General features: G+C 49.7%; 1 long non-coding RNA gene across 1 annotated transcript in view; it reads left to right on the plus strand.

Moving 5' to 3' along the window:
• LOC113966045 overlaps positions 1-10918 on the plus strand; it is a 113907-nt gene that overhangs the window by 24338 nt on the left and 78651 nt on the right. The gene's annotated exons all lie outside the window — the stretch shown is intronic.

Below are 10918 nucleotides of genomic sequence, written 5' to 3' on the forward strand. Positions count from 1 at the left end.
CTCCATCTCTCTTAGCTGCTCCTCATAAGACTTGTGTTCCTCCCCACAAGTCCCAGTATCCTCGCAGCTCCTGACTCCCCGGGCTCACCCAGTGCTGCTTCTGACCCCAGCACTGGGGACACTGTGGGGCTGGGCTGGGGCTGAGCCTGACTCCCCAGGCAGTGCTGTGGGGCACAGCTGGGGCTCAGGGGAGGAAATATTTGATCTGGTGGGAAAGTAGTCTCCGAGAGGACCAGCACCCACCACCAATGCTGCACCCATAATCTGCAATAAGGGTCAGCCCACCTGACAGCCAGGCCATGGCTTTCACAGAGCAGCCACTTACTCTGAAAACAGTTTAGATATGTGCTACCATTTTCATTTCTTCTTGGGGAGAAGCCTACAAAGCTGTGCCAGCCCTGGGAAGGTAGCCAGAGATGACCTTTGTTCAGAGTCAGGTCCTTCTGGTTGCCACCTTGCTGCCTGCTTGTCCTTCAGTTGTCTCTCAGCCCTGCCTGGTTGTATGTGCTCAGTGTATGAGACTTGCTCCCCTTTTTCCTGTTATTCAGTCCCTTGATGGGACATGTACAACCTATGGCTATAGCAGGGTGCTGCTGCCTCTCCCATGCCACAGGCCAACATGCTCCTGTGGTGGAAGAGGGGCAGTGAAACTGCATGGAAGTGACAGCACGAGGGCTGTCAGATAGAGGGTTTCCAATGCCCTGAGAGCTCTTTGGGCAACCAACCTTTTCATACCCCCTTGGGATATTCAATAACAGCAGCCTGGCTTGCAAACTGTAAGGAGCCTCAGCTCCTGGGCTTCTTCCAGTTCCCGGGGAAAGCAACACCAGCAGAGCAGTCAGTGGGCTATCAGCATAAAGCTAACCTTTGACCATGTCCCCTCCAAAAGGGTGCATTTAGTGTGGAAAATGTCTCTGCCTTCTGGGAAGTCCAGACACACAGACCCCAAGTGACTCACTGTCAAAGTCAGGTCAGCCTGAAAAGAGGTAAAGTGGAATGATGTGATTTCACTGCCCTGATGCCTGCAAAGGAATTCAGGATGAACACAAACACCATCCTGAAATAGCCTGAGAGATACAGGATATTTGAGCTTTAAAAGTTTTTTTTGCCTCTGAAATTAGCAGGATTATTTTGGTGCCGGCCCCAGATTTGAAATAGTATGTCTTGAAACCTGGGACCTGGTAATATTAGAGTCTCTGGCCGTAGTGCATTGATAGAGTTCTTTGAATGTCCCAGCGCTGACAGAGTCAGCTGAGGGCCTGTAAAGCACAAAGCCTTATTACAGAAACTGTGCGACCAAGAGAATGAGGAGCTTGAAATTGCTCCTGACAGGTGATTAGATGCTCACCCAGCAACAGCCTCTGTGTGTCTATCAGGGACCCAGCACAGGCCTGCGCATCACTCCTGGAGTATCGAACAGAGGAGGACAGGCTGACGCAGGAACTCCAGAGAAGACTTTGAAGATATATATAACATGACCTGCAGCCTGCACGTGCTTCTCTCAGGGATGAAATAATGAATCAGTAGGAGAGTGGGTGCGGGCACATGACAGGCGAGGCAGACCTATAGCAGAACACTTGGTACCACATAGAGGGATCTGATTAAATGCAAGCAGAGCAGAGCCATCATTTAGCTCCAGGCTTCTTGGTTATATGGTGTGCCTTTTACTTTCCAGGATACAGTGTTGGGCTCACTAGCAATGAGGCCGCCTTGAATAGAGAAACTTATGTGACCCTTCCAGTGTTGCATGAGGCTGTGGGGAAAGCAGGGAAGAGCAGTGATGAAAAGTGGAGGGGAAAGCTGCAGACACAGGGTGACTGGCTGTACCCATTGTGGCAGGGTTAAATAATAGGGTGCCCTGGAGTGCCCAAGGAGCCAGCAGTGCTCAGCAATCTGATAGGTGCTGATGGGACAGGGCAGTCTGAGGTCAGTGGAAGAGGCAAGTCAAGGTGAGAAAAACTGGCAGTGGTTGCTGCAGAGGAGGTACAAGGTGCACTGGTGGAGTTGTACTGGCCAGATGAATCTGCATGTTCCCTGCTGCTCTGTGTGATACACAGTTCTCCTGCGGCAGTCAGATGGTCTCATGAGCTCAAAATGCATTGTTCATTGTTAAAATGCAAGAGTAATTTGTGAGAAACGTGAGATTTTCTGAGTCCTTGTGATTATTTGGTGATTTGCCCCATGGAGAAGCCTCCAGAGTCCTCATGTCTTTTGTCTCCATTCTGCTTGCTGCTGCAGTCACAAGAGAAAGGACAGCTTCTGTTCTCAGCCAGAAAGCAAGCAAAAGGGAACATAAGTGGCTGACAGCAAGGCAAAGTGACTTGTCCAAGTCGGAGCAGTCAGTGGCAGAAGGACAAATTTAACCTTCCACTGTGGGTTGAACCTGTCACCTCTCTGTACAGCTGAGGACACTGCAAGTGATAAATGAACCAAGAGCAGTTCCTAGACTTGGTCTCTGCCCATCCTGCATCCACAGCTGCAGTGAGGCCGTTGCCAGGACATTGCACTTCCCTGGGTGTGTACACAACACCCATCACCTTTGTACCACTGCCCACAATTCCAAGCAGCAGTTCTGACAGACCAAGTGCCATGCATATTCTCAGCTCAGACACCCCTGCCCTACAGATGTCCGGGTGTAGGAACTGGGAGTCATTGGGCCACAGAGCTTCCCCAAATATAGCCTACATGGGGCCTTACAGATACAAATCACGACTTCCAAATCACAGCCAGAAGTGAATAGGAGGCCATGGCAGGCTCAATGAGCATGTCTTTCGGTCTCTGATGAGCAACAGCACAATATGAGGCAGAAATGAAAATCCACAACCTCAGTCCTCACAGGGAACGAGTCCCAGCTGCCTCTCACCCTTCTCTGTGTGGGACGGGTGGTGAGATGGCCTTTTGTTAATTGGTGCCCTGTGCCTGGTGTTTAGCTGGCAAGGACAGACTGTCCCTTCCAGAGAAACCCCTTGCATAAGAATCAAAGAGGAGCTGGGCTGAGATGCTGAACTAATCCACCAGGGCATGTCGGGAAGATGCATTTTAAGCCATTCTCCCTGCCCTCCCATCTTCCAGTGCATTGTTTATTGCTCCTGTCCCTCCCAGAGCAGTTTGTGAATTATTCTCACTGGGCCAGCTGGTTTCATAACTGCCTGTGTTACGTCCCGTCCCTTCACCCCCAGAGTCCACGTGGGAGATGTTCATACATGGGAGGCTTTTTAGCTATCACCAGTTTGCGCTGCTGTGAATAAAAAACCCACACAAGCATTGCTTCCCCCCAGCCTGCAGTGGCTGCATGCTGCACACACATTTCACTACTATGGCCACGTATTCTCTCCCCTGGCACTTGCATGCATGCTCCCACCATAGTCTTACATGACAAGCTCCTTGCAAGCTCACTTTGCACATGTGATGCCCGGTGAGCTCACTGGAACACACAAAAGTGGCACAGTTGTCACAGGTGTTTGGAGCTACTGCCCCAGCTGCTTCCCTGCCATGGTGTGCTCCTCACCCATCACCCATCATATCTGTGATACCTTGTCCACCATCAGTTACACCCTTCACAAAGAATTCAGGCTTGAAGCTCACACTTGCCAGGGACATGTGTGTAGCACATACGTAGCTGGCACATGCCAAACACGCACCGTACACAAATGGGCCACTGCACATCATAGGATCAAAGGATAATTCAGTTTGAAAGAGACCCCAGAACATCTCTAGTCCAGCTTTCTGCTCAAAGCAGGGTCAGGAAAGAGGTCATATGAGGTTGCTCAGAGCTTTATTTGGTCTTCTAAAGTACTAGGATGGAGACTGTACAGCCTCTCTGAGCAACTTTTTCCCACACTTCCCACACTGCCTTTGAGGACAGAAACATCTTCCTTTATTCAAGTTGGACCTCTCTTCTTTCAACTCATGTTTGTTGTCTCTCATCCTCCCACCACATGCCACTGTGAAGAGCTTGGCTCTCTGTTTCAACAAGATTTACAGGTCCTTTCCCATACAGCTGCTCTGTATCTATCAGGTCCCCAGCCGTATTGTGGTCAGGGCCTCTTCCTTCCCAGGTACAGGGCTGTGCATTTGCCCTTGCTGAACTCCCAGTGTACCTGCAGGCCCATCCCTCCAGTCTACTTATGACCCTCTGATAGCAGCCTTGCCCTCAGGCATGTTGACTCGTTTCCCATCCAACTGTCACCTGAAAGCTTAATGGAAGTGCACCCCATCACCTTCTCCAGGTCATCAATAACCATGTTATTAAAGGGGACAGGTTCCAGGACAGCCCCCTGAGGCACCCCACTTGGTACCACCCTCTAGGTAGAGTACAATCCATTAACAATTAATTACTCCCTGTGCCTGACCAGCCAAAAATTTTTTTGCCCATCTGCTTGTTCATCTAATGAGAAACACCACCTTTACTTGGATATCAGAACGTTGTGGGAGACAGTATTGAAAGCCTGGCTGAACTGGAGATAAACAACTTCCACTACTCTCCCCTCACCCATAAATCCTGTCATTTTATCAAAGATGATCAGGTTGTTCAGGCATGATTTACCCTTGGTAAGCTCACACTGGCAGTTGCCAGTCACCATCTTCTCCTTCATGTGCCCAGAAATGTGCTTCAAGAGGACCCCCTCCAGGGCTCAGATGAGTCTGACCAGCCACTATCAACATTTTGGCCTTTTTTAAGAAGAATGGAGGACCTCCTCTGACCCAAAGTTCTGTATCCAGCATGTCCTCCAACCAGCCTCCCAAACACAAGTAATTTCACAGCGGCATTGCCTCCCACCTGACCAGCCCAGGGGAGCAGTGTTTGTGCAGGCTTTTTATTCACAGTCCTATATTTCATTTGGTCCGACCTGCAAATCTCCCCAAAGGGGTGATTGTGGCTTTTCAGTTCTCCACTGCTGTTCCTAAGAGAGACAGAGAGAGGACTGAGGCTCTGAGCCTCAAGGTTGTTTCTCTTTTCCTTGGGTTGCACATCCTCTCACTAGAGGCTTTGAGAAGGTCTCAATACTGCCTAAATCCATCTCCAGTGCCTTGCAGAAAGAGAGGAGGGTACAGAGCAGCCTGATCCCACCCCCTCAGGAAGATGGGGCTGCCCTAGCTGATGGCTCTGCCACATGATGTTGCCATGGAGTAAAAGCCTGAAGAGAGAGAGGGACCAGTTCAGCTCCTTTTCTCAAAGAAAAAAAAAACAAACCAACAAAAACCCAAGGGTTGGAGTATTTTAGAGGGAGATGTGCTGCTTTCAAGGTAAGGAAGAATCCACAAGACTTGGCAAGGCAGACGTGGTGCCTCCCCTGTGACCCTTCATCTTGCCCAGACTGCTGGACCAGGTTCTTCCACCACCCCCTAGGCACTCAGGTGCCGTGGTGCCCACTGAGCACTCAGCGTGCAGGCGAGCAGGATGAGGTTACGTGTCTTCAAGTAAAATCCTGCTGATTCAGCCTTGAGTGCAGCTCCTCCCAGAGAACCTTGTCCCTGTCCTGTGGTTCTCTGCTACGTCTGCCCTGGCCTGACACAGCTGTGAGGGTGCACCTAAATATCCCTTTTCTTTTCCCATTAGGTCCATCTTTTTTTTTATTCTCTTTTTTCTTTTTTTTTTTTTACCACAGGAAGCCAGTATGGGTATAATAAAGAGAGTCAGTTGCAAACTGACAGAGGCTAGGAATACCATGAGGATAAAAAAGGCAAGGTATATGGAAAAAAGCAATAAATACCCTTAATTACAGGTGTGGCCAGGAACAGCTCCTATTATTAAGGTTGCTGATACTTCCCCTTATAAGACCCTGTTTTCACTTGTTTATAACTTTGTCAAAGTTTCACCGTTGGAGCAGAAATTTTTCATAAAGTGATTGCCTCAGCTGGAATTGGGTGCATTTATTTAGTTCTTCTGGAAAACATGGGCCCACCACTAGGTTTCCTGGGCTGGAGGAAGTATATATGAGACCCAGAGGATGAAAGCTGTGGAACTTCTGGGCTTCAAGCAGGGGCTTGGCCTCGGGCAGGATGTTGGTTTTTGTGTCAGAGGCTGTGTTTTCCCAGCTCCCTGAAACACCACTGCTCTCCCTCACCAGTGTGGACAAATTACATGGGTTTGTCAAACGTGGAAAGAAGACTCATCACAGCTACAAACTTTTCAACCTCTGCTAACCTGCCCAACCCTTTCTTGGCTTCTGAGGCTGGGATGACAGTATATGGGCTTTCCCAGGTAGGAGCAGTGCTGAAGGAAACTGGGAGGGCTTTCCCTTCTAGGGAAGTGACAGTCATGCACTGTCTGAATATCTCAATGCTTTCCCTTGCCCTGTACTTCTGGCCACCTCTCTTGCGCCTTCTGGGAAGCCTAGTGGAGAAAAGTCCCTGATTTGAATAGGGAAGGGAAACCCAAAGTCTGAGCAAATGAGACTGGGAGGCAGATGAGACTGCAAACTGCAGGGAAATGCCAGGTCTGGTTTGCGAAGGGGTTATTGCGTGAGAGCTGCTGGGGTGACTAGGGACTAGCTGACCAGGAAAACTGGGAGCAGGAAGCAAGGCTGGCTGGGGCAGTGAGATGGGGAAAGGGAAGAGCAAAGGTGTGGTGATTAGAGATGTGGAATGGGAAGAGCAGAGGATGGGTGATTGTCAGTGCAATAGGAAGAGGGGATGGGAGGGATATGGGCAGCACTCAGACTGTTTGCCTGGGGAGTGGGAGTTTCTGGTAACAGATGGGAACTGGTGATGGAGGGGAGTTCCCACCAACCGTCTACTCAGGAAGGCTTGGACTAGCGATAGGGAGCAGCTTGTGTGGAGGGGGACAGCATGTGGTGGGAAGGTTGCGATTGACTGGCCAAGGACACACAGCTGAGCCAGCCTGGTATGTCTGGGCAAGAGACTCAGCCTGGGCATACACTGGGGGAAGAAACAGGGAAGGGCAGGTGAGGTGGACCTGGGAGGGGGCAGTGGCTGAGCCCAGAGCCTAGAGCTGTGTGACAAGCCTTAAGAAAGGAAACCAAAAATGGGAAAGCTTAGAGGGGACAAGGGAACAGGGAGGATGGCCATATCAGCTTGTGTTTCTCTGACCAGAGATTTCTCCAGTGCCCTAACAAGGGTCTCCTCCCAAGTCTTCCTCCCAAGCCTTACTGTTCTTGTACTGTTACCCTAAATGCCACCCAACAGCACGTCTCACCTCTTTCTAGTGCTGCTCCTTGCTGAGGACAACAAGCAATTGCTGCTCTCTATCAGAATACACATTTCTCATCACTGAGAAATGTCAGCACCAAGGCTGGCTGTACAACTGCCCTTAAATGTCCTCATGCATATGAATTATGGTTGAGTCTTTAATTATGTGGCCACAGATTTATTTTCCACGGGACACCTGCAGCACACAGGTTAGATGGTGCTCTGGATGAGTCTGGGCTATGCCATGAAAAAGGCTCTTTGCAGGGACTCAGCATAATTTGGTGGGTTGGTTTTTTTTTGTTGTTGTTGTTGTGTTTTTTTTCCCCAAAAAGTGTGAAGAAAAAGGAGTGACTCATTGCTGAGCCAGTTGTGTGTTGGCCTGGATCCCTGCCCCTGCTGCGGATTTCCTACCTGATGCTGAGCGAGTCACTCACAGCAATCTTTTCAGAGGTAGCTATTAGCTATGTTTTATTTATTTTGGCATTTTGCTTTGTTTTTAGCCTTGTGCTATCCTAGGATCCTGATGTCTCATCTGCAGGAGTATTTATTTCTCCCTCCTGCAATGGGGACTTGCACTTGACTCTAGAAAAGGCTTTAAAATGCAGAGCGTTCTGGCAAAGCACTCGGATCAGCATCCCCACCCTGCAGGCTGCATTTGACCTTCCCTCTGGGAGTGCTAGGTCTTCTCTAAAATGCTACTCTCTTGCTTGGTATGAGTATTGAAAAGACAAATCCATTATTATTTGGAAAGTACTGAGAAACTAGAGTGTATATTGTGTGAAGAAGACCCAATGTACATTGATCATTGTTTTTGGAGTGGGGGTCTGCATATTCTGAATGAACTGTGAGTTAATGCTTTGAAGAACTCTGTCAGCCCTGTTGGATGTGTCAAGCCACAGGTACCTGCCTCCTCAGGTACCTTTGCTCTTGAATTGCAGGTGCCAATGCGTTTGTTCTCGTTTCTCATCTTTTCTTGCTTTCACTGGCCTTGCAGAAGTAGAACTTCAGCACAGTGTCAAAGTTTTCTCTGCTCTTTCCCTGATTACTCACACTTCCCTAGCACAGGCAAGTCTGTCTGTGGTGAAGTGACTTTGGTCTTCAGAGCAGTATGTCCTTCTCCAGATAGTGGGTGAAATGGGATTCTGCTCACTGTGGATCAGGCAGAGCTGCCAAATGCAACCTGGCAGTTAGCTGAGGTCTGCTAGGTCACTGGAGCTCAGCTTTCCCACGAGTTTTACTAGGTACTATGAATATCATATACCGTGACTCTGGAAGGCCACCCAGCCATAACACTGTGAATAAACAGAGCAACTTTAGTCTTTCTTTTCCTTTCCTACCTGAGGAATGACATGGTGGGCAGTGGTGAGGCTGGCTGGGTGCACAGTGAGGTACAGCCCCCCTGGATACACCAGCCCACAAGACTCAGCTCAAACACATTGCCATGGGTTCCCTCTACAGTGCTGCAGCTTGACTGCTGGGGACAGCTTAAGGACCTTCCCATATGAATAGGACAGCAGCCAAATGTAGCCCCATACAGCCCATCTTCGGCTTGCCTGCCTTTAGAAGCAGCACTCCCTGTATCATCTAGGGATGCTTTGACCATGTCTGAACCCTGGGAAAGGTAGACATGAGGTGTCCCATGTGCAGGTCCCCCAGTTGCTGAGCTAAGGGGCTTGGACTCTCTTCCATGCTCTTACAAAGATCCCTTTCAGGCAAACCAGGGAGACAGGATGAGGTAAGGCCTACAGGGTTTTAATCCTGGGATAGGGTTTTGAGTGCAGCTGTGTCTCACTGCTGGGTCTGGGAGGTTAGACAGCCTTCCAGGTGCTGCTGTTTGAACAGAGTCTTAGTGTAAATCGGTTGTTGTATTGTGGTGCTTCATTAGGGCTGAACCTGAGGGGGTGTTCATCTTTGGAGAAGTGCACAGAGGAGAAAAGATGCATGTGACTGCAGCTGCACACCAGTTTAATTACTGGAGAGGAACAGAGATGACCCAGCACAGATTGTGAGCGTGGATTCTGCTTGTCCCACAAATTTCTTCCCTCTCCAACCAAACCCCAACCTCTCTCTAGTTACAGTCCTGCTGCTTGTGTTGTATATAACACCTTCCTTTTTCAGACACTGGGGTAGGAGTTGCCTGTTGCATCACTGAAGCACTGACATCCCTGACGCAGACAGGGTCCCCACAGTACTGGCTGCTACACACATTGCCAAAATCAGCAGCACTTGGACCAGGCTCCCTAATAAAAGTTACTCTATAAGAAGAGGTGTAACTAGGCAATACTTGAAGAAAGGTGGGTGTTATTAGATCATGTGGTTAGCCAGCACTAAAAACTTGATTACAATTCAATTAAGGGAATGTTTCTAATTAAAGACTTCTTATTTTAAGCTGTAAATGATTAAAATAAAGGTAAGTGAAATGTCCATGCGCACACTCCAATTTCACCCCCCAGGACTGTATCTACATTCGGGATTCTTTCAAATTCCCTCCTGCTGCCTCAGCCAGCAACAGGGGGAGAGCTGGCATGGCCATTGTCCTCACAGACATTGCACTTGCCTGCCAGTCAGTGTCACCCCAAACTCTGCTCCCACCATCCATACCGAGAGCTGCCTCTCCTGGATTCTGATTCAGACCTATCCTTCCAGGCTCTCTGTCAGAGCTCACCTCGCTCAGTGCGCATATGAGCCTGCCACTCACAGCAAAGTCATGAGTGATGCTGTGCTCCAGCAAATCCCCTCTCGACTGATGTGCACCCACCCGGGGAAGGAGGGTAACCCAACCCTTGGCTGGATCTGGCACTGGTTGCATACTTTGTCACCTGCCTTCCCATCTGCTCAGTGTTACATAAGCTGTGAAACGACAGAGGTTCAATGGAGCATGTGTAAGGAAATGTCATTACTACGAAAAACTCAATTAAATTTTAACTTCTCCAAGTGGAGGCAAAGTTCTGTGATAAAACTGGCCCAGCAGTGAGAGGGAAACAGCACTGGTTCCCAAAGGCTTGCATAAGCGAGGAAATATTCCCAGGTCTCAATGGCCCAAGAACTCAGTGTGGGCATGAACTGGCAGTGAGATATAGGTCGTTGAAGTCCACCATTTTGGTATGGCTTGAAGCAGAGACTGCTTTCTGTAGGGCAAGGTGCCAGCACGGCTGCAGCTTGGGCCTCTTGGTGCCAACAGCCCGTGCTTATGTTGTGTATTTAGAAGTTGACATTGGAGTCCCGGCTTAGATGCACCCAAGGGCTGTACTGGTATGGGGGCTCCTGAGTTCTTCCCTATCACGCTTATTTCCTCCTTCAGGAACCGTGGTTCTTGACTTTGGGATGACTGTGCTGAAGCATCTCCTGTACCCTGATGAGGCATCCCCGCCTGTGAAGCTGGGCATCATCTGGCTCTAGCTGTAGGTCCTACTGCTGTTCCCTTTCTGCTCACCCTACACTGGCCTCCAGCCTCTCCTACAGTCCCGCTCCCAGAGCTCACAACAGCACTTCCGTCATCCTTTGTCCATCCAGCCTCAATCTCCCAGGAGCCCGCAAATACTTCCCTGTCCTGGGGTCTGCTCCTACACCACCATACAGGTCTGATGTATGGCTGCTCCCCTGAATCAGCTGGCTTTCAGAGATGCTCTGGGGCTTGCTGTGGCCACCTGGCCCCCAAACACCCTGGGGGCTGGGGGGTACCCCCAGCTTTGCACCTATCTGCTGGTGGGTGCCCCATGGACCTTGTCTATCCAGGTTAGGGTTTATATGTGTGCTTCGTCATTCG

This window comes from Neopelma chrysocephalum, unplaced genomic scaffold, assembly GCF_003984885.1.
Source record: "Neopelma chrysocephalum unplaced genomic scaffold, ASM398488v2 Primary Assembly neopelma1_59, whole genome shotgun sequence".
In the NCBI taxonomy this organism is placed as follows: Eukaryota; Metazoa; Chordata; class Aves; order Passeriformes; family Pipridae; genus Neopelma; species Neopelma chrysocephalum.